General features: G+C 43.4%; 6 non-coding genes across 6 annotated transcripts; all 6 read right to left on the reverse strand.

Moving 5' to 3' along the window:
* Positions 1-2,137: 2,137 nt before the first annotated feature.
* trnaa-cgc (transfer RNA alanine (anticodon CGC)) lies at positions 2,138-2,209 on the reverse strand. Its single transcript has one exon. It is a non-coding gene; the product is annotated as a tRNA-Ala (tRNA).
* Positions 2,210-3,580: 1,371 nt separating this feature from the next.
* Positions 3,581-3,652, reverse strand: trnat-cgu (transfer RNA threonine (anticodon CGU)). Its single transcript has one exon. It is a non-coding gene; the product is annotated as a tRNA-Thr (tRNA).
* A 542-nt stretch (positions 3,653-4,194) lies between these two features.
* On the reverse strand, positions 4,195-4,266 carry trnaa-cgc (transfer RNA alanine (anticodon CGC)). The gene has a single exon. It is a non-coding gene; the product is annotated as a tRNA-Ala (tRNA).
* A 1,376-nt stretch (positions 4,267-5,642) lies between these two features.
* Positions 5,643-5,714, reverse strand: trnat-ugu (transfer RNA threonine (anticodon UGU)). Its single transcript has one exon. It is a non-coding gene; the product is annotated as a tRNA-Thr (tRNA).
* A 542-nt stretch (positions 5,715-6,256) lies between these two features.
* trnaa-cgc (transfer RNA alanine (anticodon CGC)) lies at positions 6,257-6,328 on the reverse strand. The gene has a single exon. It is a non-coding gene; the product is annotated as a tRNA-Ala (tRNA).
* An 8,940-nt stretch (positions 6,329-15,268) lies between these two features.
* On the reverse strand, positions 15,269-15,340 carry trnaa-cgc (transfer RNA alanine (anticodon CGC)). Its single transcript has one exon. It is a non-coding gene; the product is annotated as a tRNA-Ala (tRNA).
* Positions 15,341-16,810: the final 1,470 nt, after the last annotated feature.

The following is a 16,810-nucleotide window of genomic DNA, read 5'->3' on the forward strand; positions in this document are numbered from 1 at the left end:
TCTCTGTTCCTGCTGAGAATTCAACCATTCTGGAAAGTAGGAATGGGCATTGCAAAATTTTGAAGGGAGAAGCTGGGGATTGAACCCAGGACCTCATACATGCGAACATGCTCTCTACCACTGAGCTACATCCCCTTTCTGGTGAAATAAATTGTTTTTTTGTTTCCTTAAATTTTAAATTTCACCTATAATTAATCAGTAAGCTAGGTGAAACAAGTGTTCATATTCAACTGCGACCGGGCCAAGAAGCAAAGCAGCGCAACACAAACAACAACACAGAGTTACAGATGGAATAAACAAGCCTACAGTCAATAACACAATAGAAAAAAAAGAAAGTCTATATACAGTGCGTGCAATGGAAGGTAAGGCAATAAATAGGCAATAGTAGCGAAGTATTTACAATTAGCAAATGAACACTGGAGTGATAGATGAGCAGATGATGATGTGCAAGTAGAATACTGGTGTGCAAAGAGCAGAAAGTATATTAAATAATATGGGGATGAGGGAGGTAGATTGGGTGGGCAATTTACAAATGGCTGTGTACAGCTGCCAGCGATCAGTTAGCTGCTCAGATAGCCGATGTTTAAAGTTAGCAGTGTTGCCAACTCCTCAGTAAGGAAAGTAGCTATTGGCTGTCCTAAAAGTCGCTAGAAGTTGCTAAATGACGTCATCACCTAATTTGCATAATTGTCCATGTGCATGTAATTGTAATGGCCACTGTAGAGTGAGGAATAAGAATAACATTGTGGAAGAGACAAAAAGTGAGTAAAATGAAAATGTCTGCAAGTATTCAGAGGGGTCGATACTTGCTAAATACAGCGACTAAGTCGCTAAGTTGGCAACACTGGAACAATTGTTGCAATTCGGTCCAGTCCATTGTCAGCAGAGAACTGGAAGGAAAGGCGGCCAAAGGAGGTGTTGGCTTTGGGGGATGACCAGTGAGATATACCTGCTGGAACGTGTGCTAACGGGTGGGTGTTGTTATCGTGACCAGTGAGCTGAGATAAGGTGGAGCTTTACCTAGCATAGACTAAAAAGATGACCTGGAACCAGTGGGTCCTGGCGACGAATATGTAGCGAGGGCCAGCCGGCTAGAGCATACAGGTCGTAGTGGCCATATCAATACAAATTGACCCTTTCTTTACACTGTTCTAATGAAAGTACATTTCCAAATATCATCTAGCTTCCATAAACGTCGAACAAGGCTTGAACCCAGGATTGAACCCATGTGCTTCAGTTTACAAAAACAGATGATTTAAGCACATCTATTTCCTTAAAATGTCAACATTTCTGGAAAGTAGAGTTGTGCAAAAGCTAATTTCATCACACTAAATATACTCATCAGAAAATTTGGGATGAACTTCAGAGCGCATGCATTTCAAGTAGTAGCTCTACCATAGAGGCACATCCCCTTACATATAGATGAGCATGTTTGCCCATTTGAGAAAACTTTTTTATCTCTTCAAAGTCCTCCAGCTGAAATAGACATTCACATGGTACCGAGCTAATCTTTCAGTAAGGCACGGATGGATTGAACCCATGATCTTTCTGGTTTACAAAGAACTGACGGCCTTATAGCGGCTTGGCCACCATGCCACTCTATGCTGCAAGATTTTTATCAACATTCTGGAAAGTAGTAGTTTGTGTAATGTGAATTGGGAAACAAATAACATCTCTGTTTCCTTGAGAATTTCAACATTCTGGAAAGTAGGAGTTGTGTAATGTGAATTTGGCACACAAGTACTCAGTGGAGAACCTTGGGATTGAACCAAGGACCTCATACTAAAATAGCATGCACTCCCCTCTGAGCTTCGATCCAATTTTATTTGCAGATAAAATGCAAATATTAATACAATGTACTTTTTTATATACACCACTCATTGAAACTACAATGAAATGATAGCAGCAATTCTAAATACAGCAAGTATGGACAGTCATCTAACCAATGAACTTCAGTTTTGAAAATGATGCAATTGAAGTTGGCAACCATGCCACTTCTGTTACATAAATGTACGAAACAGGGATTGAACACATGTTCTTCAGATTACAAGAGCAAATTATTTAGCACGTCTCTGTTTCCTGCTGAGAATTTCAACATTCTGGAAAGTAGGAGATGGGCCATTGCAAAATTGTTTAATGGAGAAGCTGGGGATTGAACCCAGGACCTCATACATGCGAAGCATGCGCTCTACCACTGAGCTACATCCACTTTCTGTGAAATAAATGTTTTTTCTTATTTTTTTTAATTTCACCTATAATTAATCAGGTAAGCTAGTTGTGAACAAGTTTTCATATTCAACTGCGACCTGGCCAAGATAAAGCAAAGCAGCGCAACACAAACAACAACACAGAGTTACAGATGGAATAAACAAGCCTACAGTCAATAACACAATAGAAGGAAAAAACGAAAGTCCATATACAGTGCGTGCAAATGGAGGGTAAGGCAATAATAGGCAATAGTAGCGAAGTATTTACAATTTAGCAAATTAACACTGGAGTGATAGATGAGCAGATGATGATGTGCAAGTAGAAATACTGGTGTGCAAAGAGCAGAAAGTATATTAAAACAATATGGGATGAGGTAGTAGATTGGGTGGGCTATTTACAAATGGGCTTTATACAGCTGCAGCGATCAGTTAGCTGCTCAGATAGCCGATGTTTAAAGTTAGCAGTGTTGCCAACACCTCAGTAAGGAAAGTAGCTATTGCTGTCCTAAAAGTCGCTAGAAGTTGCTAAATGATGTCATCACCTAATTTGCATAATTGTCCATGTGCATGTAATTGTAATGGACACTGTAGGAGTGAGGAATAACATTGTGGAAGAGACAAAAGTGAGTAAAATGAAAATGTCTGCAAGTATTCAGAGAGGGTCTGAATACTTGCTAAATACAGCGACTAAGTCGCTAAGTTGGCAACACTGGAACGAATTTTTGCAATTCGTTCCAGTCATTGTCAGCAGAGAACTGGAAGGAAAGGCGGCCAAAGGAGGTGTTGGCTTTGGGGATGACCAGTGAGATATACCTGCTGGAACGTGTGCTACGGGTGGGTGTTGTTATCGTGACCAGTGAGCTGAGATAAGGTGGAGCTTTACCTAGCATAGACTAAAAGATGACCTGGAACCAGTGGGTCTGGCGACGAATATGTAGCGAGGGCCAGCCGGCTAGAGCATACAGGTCGTAGTGGCCATATCAATACAAATTGACCCTTTCTTTACACTGTTCTAATGAAAGTACATTTCCAAAATATCATCTAGCTTCCATAAACGTCGAACAAGGCTTGAACCCAGGATTGAACCCATGTGCTTCAGTTTACAAAACAGATGACTTAGCACATCTATTTCCTTCTTAAAATGTCAACATTCTGGAAAGTAGAGTTGTGCAAAAGCTAATTTCACAACTAAATATACTATTCAGAAAATTTGGGGATGAACTTCAGAGCGCATGCATTTCAAGTATTAGCTCTACCATAGAGGCACATCCCCTTACTATATAATAGCAGGGTTGCCATTTTGAGAAAACTTTTTTTCTCTTCAAAGTCCTCCAGTGAAAGAACCTTCACATGGTACCAGCTATCTTTCAGTAAGGCACGGATGGGATTTGAACCCATGATCTTCGGTTTACGAGACCAACGCCTTACCGCTTGGCCACCATGCCACTCTATGATGCAAGATTTTTATCAACATTCTGGAAAGTAGTAGTTGTGTAATGTGAATTTGGCACACAAATAACATCTCTGTTTCCTGTGAGAATTTCAACATTCTGGAAAGTAGGAGTTGTGTAATGTGAATTTGGCACACAAATACTCAGTGGAGAACCTTGGGATTGAACCAAGGACCTCATACTAAAATAGCATGCACTCCCCCTCTGAGCTTCGATGCAATTTTATTTGCAGATAAAATGCAATATTAATACAATGTACTTTTTATATACACCACTCCATTGAAACTACAATGAAATGATAGCAGCAATTCTAAATACAAGCAAGTATGGACAGTCATCTAACCAATGAACTTCAGTTTTTGAAAATGATGCAATTGAAGTTGGCAACCATGCCACTTCTGTTACATAAATGTACAAACAGGGATTGAACACATGTTCTTCAGATTACAAGAGCAAATTATTTAGCACGTCTCTGTTTCCTGCTGAGAATTTCAACATTCTGGAAAGTAGGAGATGGGCCATTGCAAAAGTTTTAATAGAGAAGCTGGGGATTGAACACAGGACCTCATACATGCGAAGCATGCGCTCTACCACTGAGCTACATCCCCTTTCTGTGAAAGTCATTGTTTTTTCTTATTTTTTTAAATTTCACCTATAATTAATCAGGTAAGCTAGTTGAGAACAAGTTTTCATATTCAACTGCGACCTGGCCAAGATAAAGCAAAGCAGCGCAACACGAACAACAACACAGAGTTACAGATGGAATAAACAAGCCTACAGTCAATAACACAATAGAAGAAAAAAAGAAAGTCTATATACAGTGCGTGCAAATGGAGGTAAGGCAATAAATAGGCCATAGTAGCGAAGTATTTACAATTTAGCAAATTAACACTGGAGTGATAGATGAGCAGATGATGATGTGCAAGTAGAAATACTGGTGTGCAAAGAGCAGAAAGTATATTAAAACAATATGGGGATGAGGTAGGTAGATTGGGTGGGCTATTTACAAATGGGCTTTGTACAGCTGCAGCGATCAGTTAGCTGCTCAGATAGCCGATGTTTAAAGTTAGCAGTGTTGCCAACACCTCAGTAAGGAAAGTAGCTATTGACTGTCCTAAAAGTCGCTAGAAGTTGCTAAATGATGTCATCACCTAATTTGCATAATTGTCCATGTGCATGTAATTGTGATGGACACTGTAGGAGTGAGGAATAACATTGTGGAAGACACAAAAAGTGAGTAAAATGAAAATGTCTGCAAGTATTCAGAGGGGTCTGAATACTTGCTAAATACAGCGACTAAGTCGCTAAGTTGGCAACACTGGAACAAATTTTTGCAATTCGTTCCAGTCATTGTCAGCAGAGAACTGGAAGGAAAGGCAGCCAAAGGAGGTGTTGGCTTTGGGGATGACCAGTGAGATATACCTGCTGGAACGCGTGCTACGGGTGGGTGTTGTTATCGTGACCAGTGAGCTGAGATAAGGCGGAGCGTTACCTAGCATAGACTAAAAAGATGACCTGGAACCAGTGGGTCTGGCGACGAATATGTAGCGAGGGCCAGCCGGCTAGAGCATACAGGTCGTAGTGGCCATATCAATACAAATTTACCCTTTCTATACACTGTTCTAATGAAAGTACATTTCCAAAATATCATCTAGCTTCCATAAACGTCGAACAAGGCTTGAACCCAGGATTGAACCCATGTGCTTCAGTTTACAAAAACAGATGACTTAGCACATCTATTGCCTTCTTAAAATGTCAACATTCTGGAAAGTAGAGTTCTGCAAAAGCTAATTTCACAACTAAATATACTCATCAGAAAATCTGGGGATGAACTTCAGAGCGCATGCATTTCAAGTATTAGCTCTACCATAGAGGCACATCCCCTTACTATATAATCGCAGGGTTGCCATTTAGAGAAAACTTTTTTTCGCTTCAAAGTCCTCCAGTGAAAGAACCTTCACAATGAACCAGCTATCTTTCAGTAAGGCACAGATGGGATTTGAACCCATGATCTTCGGTTTACAAGACCGACTCCTTACCGCTTGGCCACCATGCCACTCTATGCTGCAAGATTTCTATCAACATTCTGGAAAGTAGTAGTTGTGTAATATGAATTTGGCACACAAATAACATCTCTGTTTCCTGTGAGAATTTCAACATTCTGGAAAGTAGGAGTTGTGTAATGTGAATTTGGCACACAAATACTCAGTGGAGAACCTTGGGATTGAACCACGGACCTCATACTAAAATAGCATGCACTCCCCCTCTGAGCTTCGATCCAATTTTATTTGCAGATAAAATGCAATATTAATACAATGTACTTTTTATATACACCACTCCATTGAAACTACAATGAAATGATAGCAGCAATTCTAAATACAAGCAAGTATGGACAGTCATCTAACCAATGAACTTCAGTTTTTGAAAATGATGCAATTGAAGTTGGCAACCATGCCACTTCTGTTACATAAATGTACGAACAGGGATTGAACACATGTTCTTCAGATTACAAGAGCAAATTATTTAGCACGTCTCTGTTTCCTGCTGAGAATTTCAACATTCTGGAAAGTAGGAGATGGGCCATTGCAAAAAATTTAATGGAGAAGTGGGGGATTAAACCCAGGACCTCATACATGCGAAGCATGCGCTCTACCACTGAGCTACATCCCCTTTCTGAAAAATAAATAAATAAATCTTATTTTTTTAAATTAAAATTTATACCCATTTGCTAAGATTTCCCCCATTTTGACATGTGGAAACCTGTTGTCACTCTTAGATAGCTCCAGACACTTTTTTGGTCCTATCTGAGGCATTTTTAAATTCATGTCAAAATGGCCATATTCTGAAGACACTTTTAAAATCTGCAGGGTAATCGAACTGGCCACATCTAAAGTCAAGCCACAGGTAATAGGTGAGAAACCTTGTTAAACCCTAAAAGAAAAAGAAAAAACACGATTGCATTGAAAATAACCATTAAGACATTCAGGTCGCAGACTCCCCTATAGGCATGGTTTGAAACCCACTCCTGACAATTCATCACGGTTAGGCTTGCACAGATCGGGAGGACCTCAGGAATGTTCCTGAGGTCGAATTGTGCTTCTAACCCTAACTGTTCTCCCATTGTCACCCAACAGCACCTGCAATTTAGGGCCAGGCTTCATTATGGGCGTACTTTTGTCACGCTGAGCTCAGACCGAGCAAGCTACGGTCTAGCGGGGCATTCAAGGAAACTGCCAACAGCTTTGTTGGTGGGCCTCAATGGTGTGTGCTACGCTGCTCCTCTGAAAGTAAGTAATATCTTTCTTTTTCATCTGACATTGTGACATCAGTGTTACATGAAAGTTCTTTGTCATTGATACATGACAGTAGGTTGTCATAAGACAAGGCTGCATGAAGTGTGAACTGGAGATTTCTTGGATCCACAAAAATAAAGTGTTTTTGGAGAATGCGGCCGTCGATCCCACTACCTCTCGCATGCAAAGAAAGCACTACCATTTGAGCTAATTCCCCAGCCGGTAACATTGGCTACAAGGAGCAACCAGGAGTGTTCAGTCTTGTCAGGCTATGCTGTTGGTGGACTTGTTGGTTTCCGCGCCAGCACTTGCAGAGGCTCGGTGCATCTCAACAATTGTGCTCCATAGTGTAATGAAGTGCTATTTCCTATGCAAATGACCAGCTTACTGCTATTGCATTGCTATAACTGTGACAACACATAGCAACGTATTTTCACAGTAAAACATGGAAGGGCCATACAGAATCTCTCACACACGCACTCACTGAAAAGACACACAGACTTGCCAAGACAGGAACGCACACACTCACACACACGCAGCCCCTCCCCTTCTGGATGGGCTCCAAAGACAAAGAACTCTGTCGAGAACCAATGGGATACTGACACCAGGCTGGAGGAGACTGTCTATCATCTGCAAACAACCTACCAGAAAGCCAGGACTACCAAAATCTACCTACGTCATTTCCATGTATAAAATGAACTGTACGATTGTGACCGTATTGTCCGCCTTGTCCAGCGTCTCGACTTGGTCTCGTTTCTCATATACGTATTCATCAACAAATTGGTAGCAGAGGATGGTTTAAACCCATGAATTTGGTCCATAGAGAGTTGATGAGAGAAAAGACAAGTTGATGACTGATTCAAAGGACGGGCGACCTGTTTACTAGGAGCCATCGGGGATTCAACTCACCTTAGGAAACTGATTTAAAGAGCTCGACAATATAAGGTAGGCATAAACCTGTTAAATCAAAATCTGCATATTATATCATAGTCATTATCCAAATTATTGATCAGAAGTACTAAAGGCGTAGGTATGAATTCCTGTTAAATTTATGGGAAAAATTATCCGATAACAAAAGGCATTCCGTAATGATATCTGAGTGATAAATTGTCATTTCATATTCAAATAGCCTGACAGTGGTTGATATGAATCGATCAGGTGTACAGTGAGGAATTTGATGACTCTGTGATATATTGTAAATCTTATCTACATAGCCTGACACTAGACGATGTGGCGATCGTATAGGTGTACAGTGAAGATTTGATGACTCTGTGATATATTGTAAATCTTATCTACATAGCCTGACACTAGACGATGTGGCGATCGTATAGGTGTACAGTGAGGATTTGATGACTCTGTGAAATGAAATGTGAAATGTTTTGTTAATTGATTGAGACGTGTAGCCAAGACTGGGACTGGTGGAGCTGGCATCCCACCAGGAGCCTCGGTTATAGATTAAGATTGGACTAGGAGTGAAGGAATTAAACCTGGTCTCTCCAGATTAATGTCACTGATTGACCGTTTCATGAGACCGAGTGATACTGACCACTGACTCTAAAATTGACCGCCGAGTCAAAAGTGGAGCGGGGTGGTGCGGCCGCCGTGCTGTGTAACGAGTTGATTTTTGTCCAATTCGAGCTGTTGGTGTTGCCTAGAATTAATTCGACCAATATTATAGAAGGCAGTTGAATACATTGACACTGACCCAAAAGTAGGCGTTAGGGACACTAACATTTGGCCAGGCAGTAGAAATGTGGGTAGTTGTAGAATTACAACAACAAAAAACCTTAGACGCATAATTATCTCGCGAATATCCCTTTTCAATATTTTTGTACAGTCTACTCCAATAAACTATCATAGACGCATAATTATCTCGCGAATATCCCCATCGATATTATAGTATAGTAATTCTACAAAACTCTTTGTGCACGAGGGTGAGACACAAGAGATAAATCTGTGTGAGCACCGTGAATACATCACTGGTTTAGACTAAGTGACGGGCTAAGTGTATGAAGATAGTTATTAAACCCAGACATAGTTAAACGACAGAATGGCCACAACCACCATTCCCAAACTCAAATTCAACGAATATTTAGATCTGAGAATACAGGAGAGATCAGGGGGAAAACAGGAATATAAATCTATAAAGAAAGTATGGGAGGGAATTAGGCTGAAATGGACACAGGCAGGTTACATTAGTGGAGTCGCCCCGTCAAGGGAACAGCTCGTCGCTATGGAGAGAGAATTAGAGGAAGCAGTGGAACACAGTAAAAAGAGAGAAACAGAAATAAATAAGAGCCATTTTAAAAAAATAAAGGGATGAAGAATAGGAAGAGCGCGGAAGCTGAGCTAAAAATAGGAACGTGGGCAATTCAAGAGACAAAAAGGACACGCCCACACAAAAAACCTGATATGATGGGCGTGCTTGCCGGGGCCTCAGATGACATCAGAGAAGGCAAAATCAACAACCACAAACCACTACCGCCCACCGTGACCACCCCATCAGCCCCGCCCTCTCTATACCCACCACTGCCACAGGAAGAGAAGACTGCAGTGCCACCTCCCTATTCACAAAATCCATTCACACACCTCCCACACAACCCGTTCAAAACCCACACCACCCCAGCCGCCGTACAGGCCCCGGTCTTTATGGTGCAGGGAGGACAGCTAAAAGGGAACATGACTGTGGGTATTCAAGATGGCCTACTAGTCTGTGAAGAAAGGCCCGATTGCTCAAGCCCCATAGCACTACAAGGCCCAGGTGGGTCCCTGCCGACTACACACAACCAAGGGAAGGTGGATCTCAACCGGGCCTCCTAAGGAAAGAGGGCCACGATCTTATTCAGCTCTCCTCCATTCCGAACACTGACTGGTACGGACGCAGAGATAAAGAAGATGATCAAGGGTCGTGGGTGTCACAGGGAAAATGTTCCGTCGGGGCTTCGTCAAGAGATCAACCCAGTGAAGACGAGGAAAACGAAAGTAGACCTGGACGTGATGAGGAGGAAATGGGACGGGACATCCGGAACTCTGTAGCTCAAGCCAGAACTATGATAGACGAAGCTGAACGTGGAGGGAGCACATTCCATGTGGAAGGGGTAATGGTAGGAACAGTGACAGACCTGATCGAACCTGTCAGACAGTCCGTAAGGCTCTCAGAACTAAAAAGTAGGGGGGTCTCATCCAGAGCAGACTGGGATCCCCAACATGGAGAGACAGGAAGGACAGGCTTCCAAATGCCGTTGAGGCCCACTCCTGATGGAGAATACGAAGAGTACCAACCATGGAAAATGACAGACCTCACCACTTTAATGGAACAGTTGCCCAGTCTACATGGGGGGGCCTCTGCATGGCTCCTCCAACTACAGACACTTACCTCTGGCCTACGCCTCTGTCTGGGTGACATGAAAGCTCTGTTGGCTAGAGCTACAGACCATACCACCATGATGGCTCTCATAAGAGACGCAGATCTGGCCACGGCCCCAGCTGCACTAGGTCTAGGACGATTCCGAACTCAGTTATGGGCTGAGTTGAGAAGAGTATACCCTACCGAACGAAACCACTCAACCCTGTCATCATTCACCATCAATCCAGGGGAACAACCAGCAGCCTACCTGGATAGAGCAAAGGCAACATGGAGAACCGTTCATGAAGACCCATATGATCACACTGCTACCACACTCAGCATGTGGAAGGAAATGGTGGTGAACGGGACCCAGAATGAAGTCCGTAGGAAACTAAGGGGCACAGTGGGGTTGATGGCGCTACCTTTAGCTCAGTTTAACTCCCATGTACATCACCACATCACCCAATTCAACAAGGAAAAGGGTGGAGCGGATACACAAGTCCAGTCCCTACAGATTCAACTTCTGAAACTTCAACTGAAAGACGCGCAGAGGGGAGACAAACCAAAGAAACGGTGGTGGCCGAGGCATCTACAGACATTGCTGATATAGTCACTAACACAGTCACCCAGATGATGCAGCAACGAACTGTCCAGCAGACCTCCACACCCGCTCCTCCTACCCACCACAGCAGACGCCGTTCCAGGGTATGTCAGGAGAATACCCACCTTGGCAATGAAGCTGCCCACCATCACCACGAGAGAAGGACCTGACTCCTGCACCGAAACAGCTGCTAAAGAATTGAAACTAAGACCCGACCTGGGAAACACACCACTGACCAAACCTGACCTATGGTTATACACAGGTGGCTGCTGCTACAAAGGAGAGAATGGTGATGTGGCGGACTATGCAGTGGGACAGCAGGCCCAGACGGCTCATACGTTACCCTTGAATCAGCCATCATCACTCAACCAGCACCTGCCCAATTAGGTGAAATCATCGGATTTGACGCAGGCCCTCATCAGAGGAAAAGGAAAGACTGTGAATATCTATACAGACTCAGCCTATGCCCATGGAGCAGTCCACACTGATGGACCCAGAACTTTTACGAGAAGCACATAGCCACACACACGAAGGCAAACTAAGGATTTTACAGAAGGTGTCTCACATCTGGTGGCACCCTCACATGAAAATATGACAGATTTTTTTTTTTTTATTATTTTATTTTATATGACGATGATTTATTTTATGACAAATACAATGTTTGTGTCAGACACAACCCATTGAAACCATATCAAACACCAATGGGCTCATACTCAGTACCTAATGCATGTTTTCAGGATATTAGTATAGACCACACCGACATGGGCCCCGACAATGTATTCTAAAGATAAACGCTATCTCCTAATTATGATAGATAGGTTAAGTGGCTAACAAACCAAACTAATACCCAGGTATGGCATCCAAAGAAAATTCTAATTTGACTATTTGGCTCACATTTCAATAACCAACACCTGAGACAGGTGGAAGCGATTTGGCATAACACACAGATTTGGTTCTGTGTACCACCCCCCGATCCCAAGGTCTCGTGAAATGCAGGTCAACAGTTTAAATCCAAAAGAGCTAAAGTATGTGCCGGGTCGAAGTTGAAATGGGTCGAAGCCCTGCCCCTGGCGTTGATGGCCATGAGAGCCTCACCAGGGTCAGGCACCCATCTCTCTCCTCATGAGATAATGACTGGTAGAGTCATGCCTGGTCCACCAAGGGAGGGAGGTCATATGCCCGCCCTTGATGTACAACAAATTGTAATGTCTGATTATGTGAACAAACTGACGGTTCTCTCTGTAGCTCTCTCTGTTCAGGTTCGCAAGGTCCAGGAGAGAGAACTGCCGGAAGCTCCAGCACCACTGAAGGTAAAAATTGGAGACTGAGTAAGGGTGAAGGTCCACAAAAGAAAGTGGCTGGAACCCAGGTGGACTGGTCTGTACGAAGTGAAGGAGGTTACTTCACACTCAGTCCAGGTCAAAGGTAAATTGGGCACACCTTGGCACCACCTCACACATTGTACACCAGCTCCAACCACTTCCCGCACACTGACGGAAGTCAGAACTGACCTAAGTAGTCTACATTCGGTCCCAAATTCTACATCTATTTAGCCAAGGAAAATGGGAGGTTCAGCCCCATACTCCCTGACTAAATCACATTTTTCCCCCTGGGAACGGTTGGGAATCTCGATACCCCAGTTTGTTATTTTTCTTCTAATAGGAGGGGTCACTCTACTTACACTCACATGGCTCATAGACAAACAGATGCACCCACTACCGATTCACACACTGAATTCTACTCTGCCAGGTGAAACTAACTCTCTCTCTCTTCCCTCTTATCTACCACAAGACCATACTGTTTCTAGGCGTGAGGTGAGGGTCACTAAGTGCACCCCCCAGGAGTTGAAGAGCACCACTTTGTGTCTGCCTTTCAATGCCACCACCACCGCTTACCTGCCTTGGAGCCTTTTGGGTCATGCACGAAATAGTCTGGGGCTACCTGCCTGGACCTATTCCAGTTTTAACTGGTATATAACCAAAGGGGGATATGGTGAATGGTCTTGGAAAAACCTGGTGGCAGAAACAGGATATGACTGGTCCAGCTATTCCAAGGTACGGGCTGTCCTTGCCTGGCGCAAACGGCTTACACTTTCACGCACTGGTTTTCAAATGAAGCTGATTGTACGGCCTGGGACCACTATGGGTTGCCAGGTTTTTACGTTGGCCCCATATGTAGATAGCAGCAGGTCCGAAGTCTATTTCACACTATATATCTGCTTTACGCCACAACCACAGCCTACTTCTGTGACGGTGCGGGATGATATGGCGAAGCCACATACCCTACCCCAGCACAGGGATGGGTGGGGTTCTGCTGTTTTAGTGGCCACTACCCCTACCCCGGATGAGAACATTCTGGTTGCTACAGGTGTCTCAGGTTTGTCTAACAATTGGTTATTATTGACCGAACAAGCAGCCAATACAACCCCCACTAGTTGCGTAGTTTGCATGGGTGCAAGACCATTGCTCCGCATTGTCCCGGCCACTGTCAACATCGGATGTTTAATGCCCCTTATGGACAAAGACAATCCGACTGGTAATTGCTCCTTGTGGGATGCAGTTTACCCTGTGGTCTCCGCTACGGTCAGGGCACCAGTATTTTCCTCTGATGTTGTCAGGGCCAAATTCTCCTGTATTAACATGACAGGGGGTATACTACAGTTAGGGTTGCTCCCTGTGGGTTGGTGTACAAATACTATCATAGTAGTGGGTGGTTTTAAGCCAGTGATCAGGGCTGACATCTGGTGGTGGTGTGGGGGACCTCGGCTTTTTGACAGAACTCCCAATAATGCCACGGGTACTTGTGCGCTTGTAACACTTCTGCTGCCTATCTCTGTTTACCCTATAGGTGTGGGTGATTTGGTGACCCGGATACAGGCTGTGGAGTACAGTTTCTGCCTACCAGAACAAAGCGGGAAGCAGCCCCGACTGGTGGGGATCCCACATATATTGATGCCATAGGGGTTCCTAGGGGGGTCCCTGATGAGTACAAGCTGGTGGACCAGGTCGCCGCAGGTTTTGAATCATCTCTCTGCTGGTGGTGCACTGTGAATAAAAATGTTGACCGCATTAACTATATACATTTCAATGTCCAAAAACTAGGTAACTGGACTCAACAAGGTTTTGAGGCCGTACATGGTCAACTGGCTGCCACCTTACTTATGGCTTTTCAAAATCGCATTGCCGTTGACATGTTGCTGGCTGAGAAGGGTGGGATATGTTTTATGTTTGGGGAGCAATGTTGCACATTTATCCCTAATAACACAGCCTCTGATGGCAGCCTCACTTTGGCGTTAGAAGGCCTGCGTACCCTTAATGGTAAAATGAAATCCCACTCTGGGGTTGATACCAGCATGTGGGACTCCTGGATGGATGCATTTGGTAAATATAAGGTCTTGGTATCTACTATTCTGGTCTCTATCTCTGTGTTTGTCGCTATATTAACCCTCTGTGGCTGTTGTTGCATCCCATGTGCCCGCTCCCTGCTTTTTCGTGTTATTACTTCTGCTATTCCACCAAATAATGACCCTGCACTGATGTTCCCCCTCCTACAACAGGAGGATCCTCTGGTGGAGTTTGAAACATGCACCTATGAGTAGTTGTCACGTCTTTTTCGAGACGTAAAGAGGGGGACTATAAATTTTACTTGCTTTTAATTCATGTCACGTCTCTTAGGAGACGTGAAAAGGGGGATTTGTAATGAAGTGCTATTTTCCTATGCAAATGACCAGCTTACTGCTATTGCATTGCTATAACTGTGACAACACATAGCAACGTATTTTCACAGTAAAACATGGAAGGGCCATACAGAATCTCTCACACACGCACTCACTGAAAAGACACACAGACTTGCCAAGACAGGAACGCACACACACGCAGCCCCTCCCCTTTTGGATGAGCTCTGAAGACAAAGAACTCTGTCGAGAACCAATGGGATACTGACACCAGGCTGGAGGAGACTGTCTATCATCTGCACACAACCTATCAGAAAGCCAGGACTACTAGAATCTACCTACGTCATTTCAATGTATAAAATGAACTGTATGATTGTGACCGGCCTCTTTCTTTTTCTAATGGTTCGCATGAGAACCGGACGAAAGGAGCCGTGCACGTAATTGCCAGATATCATTACTCTTGAATAAACGGCCTTTACTATACCGTATCCGCCTTGTCCAGCGTCTCGACTTGGTCTCGTTTCTCATATACCTATTCATCAACACAACCATGCCACTTCTGTTACATAAATGTACGAACAGGGATTGAACACATGTTCTTCAGATTCCAAGAGCAAATTATTTAGCACGTCTCTGTTTCCTGCTGAGAATTTCACCATTCTGGAAAGTAGGAGATGGGCCGTTGCAAAAATATTAATGGAGAAACTGGGGATTGAACCCAGGACCTCATACATGCGAAGGATGCACGCTACCACTGAGCTACATCCCCTTTCTGGGAAAGAAATGGTTTTTTCTTATTTTTTAAAATTTCACCTATAATTAATCAGGTAAGCTAGTTGAGAACAAGTTTTCATATTCAACTGCGACCTGGCCAAGATAAAGCAAAGCAGCGCAACACAAACAACAACACAGAGTTACAGATGGAATAAAGAAGCGTACAGTCAATAACACAATAGAAGAAAAAAAAAATCTATATACAGTGCGTGCAAATGGAGGTAAGGCAATAAATAGGCCATAGTAGCGAAGTATTTACAATTTAGCAAATTAACACTGGAGTGATAGATGAGCAGATGATGATGTGCAAGTAGAAATACTGGTGTGCAAAGAGCAGAAAGTATATTAAAACAATATGGGGATGAGGTAGGTAGATTGGGTGGGCTATTTACAGATGGGCTTTGTACAGCTGCAGCGATCAGTTAGCTGCTCAGATAGCCGATGTTTAAAGTTAGCAGTGTTGCCAACACCTCAGTAAGGAAAGAAGCTATTGGCTGTCCTAAAAGTCACTAGAAGTTGCTAAATGATGTCATCACCTAATTTGCATAATTGTCCATGTGCATGTAATTGTGATGGACACTGTAGGAGTGAGGAATAACATTGTGGAAGAGACAAAAAGTGAGTAAAATGAAAATGTCTGCAAGTATTCAGAGGGGTCTGAATACTTGCTAAATACAGCGACTAAGTCGCTAAGTTGGCAACACTGGAACGAATTTTTGCAATTCGTTCCAGTCATTGTCAGCAGAGAACTGGAAGGAAAGGCGGCCAAAGGAGGTGTTTTTGTTAACAAAAATAATATCTCTCCAATAATATCTCTCCATTTTTTTAAAATTCTAAAATACATATATTGTCCCAATGTGTTTCTTGAAGGCATAAAATATCAGAATTCTTCATTGTTCTTAAACCAATATCAGAATTTTTCCATTGTTCTTAAACCATTCGCATTGACTGACATAAATTTAACCATTCCAATAAATTATAAAAATAAATATTTTCTCATTATCCTCGACCTGTTTCTTCCTTTTCCGTCCTTTTTCACCTCCCCGATGCTTTCCTCTTCCTGTAGTCTCCCCTTGTTCTATCAATCTTTTCCATGTCTTCTGAATCTGAAATTGACTCTGAATCCATCTCATCCAACCAACTCAAAATCTTCTTTCCTGTGCCTGTTGTGCTCCCTGTATCCATTTGCGTCTCCTGTATCGTTGTCAGCGTCCCACTCCCCTCCACTTCACCTCCTTCCGAGGCACCCACATAGCCCGAGGCCCCCCCCCAAAACCTGTGAGTCCCCAGTGCCTCCACCCAGCCCACTCCCCCCCTCCTCCTGAAAACTCCCTCTTCTTATTTCTGAATCCATACTGCTCCCTATTTCATTCGTCTTCTGTTCCATCTTCTCCCCTCTTCTCCGTCTCTCCACCCTCCACCACGTCCTCTCCTCCATCTTCTTCTCCTTCTTGCGGTGGTACAA

This window comes from Oncorhynchus kisutch, linkage group LG20 (assembly GCF_002021735.2).
Source record: "Oncorhynchus kisutch isolate 150728-3 linkage group LG20, Okis_V2, whole genome shotgun sequence".
In the NCBI taxonomy this organism is placed as follows: domain Eukaryota; kingdom Metazoa; phylum Chordata; class Actinopteri; order Salmoniformes; family Salmonidae; genus Oncorhynchus; species Oncorhynchus kisutch.